The sequence below is a fragment of the Morone saxatilis genome, unplaced genomic scaffold, assembly GCF_004916995.1.
Source record: "Morone saxatilis isolate NCDOM2014 unplaced genomic scaffold, NCSU_SB_2.0 Contig20, whole genome shotgun sequence".
Lineage (NCBI taxonomy): Eukaryota > Metazoa > Chordata > Actinopteri > Moronidae > Morone > Morone saxatilis.
In genome coordinates this window covers 13,786,755-13,787,373 of record NW_023339763.1, presented here as the reverse complement: position 1 = coordinate 13,787,373, position 619 = coordinate 13,786,755, and positions in this window count along the sequence as shown.

The window sequence follows — 619 nt, the reverse complement described above, 5'->3', positions numbered from 1 at the left end:
GAAGAAAGTCACACACAAGGTAGGATGCTCTTATCATTCTTACACAGTATTTAAACGTTTCCCAAAAGTACTGAGGGCAGGAATGTAATTGAGATAATTAAATGAAACCTCCTATTGGGGGATTTTTCGTTGTAAGCTTCATCAGGAGGCTTTCTCACCAGTAAATTCTGGCATCCCTGCAGCATTTTCCCCATTCGAAATTAATTGGCAGCATTTTAAAAATCTGTTCTTCAACAACATTAATATGAATCACAAAGTCACACAAAAACAGACAAATATAAATGTTAATAGAATTATTTTTTATAGACAAATGGAGGTTAGGTGAAATATATTTGCTTTTGGATTGGGGGTAAATTTGTTTGTGACAGAAATCTCATCCAGGTTTTAAAAAATATACCCAAATTATTATTACTATTTTTTAGCTACCTTTAAATATGCAGTTGAACGTAATTAATTAATTAATTTTTATAATAATAATAATAATTCATAATTTCATACTACTTGGGATTTTGGTTTGGTGGTTTCAATTTGAGTTTAAAGTGAAAAGAGTGGAAACGCTGAAAAACCTAAAAAATCTCAAAATGTCGCAAAACATTTTTTATGCTTGGCTGAGGTGGAA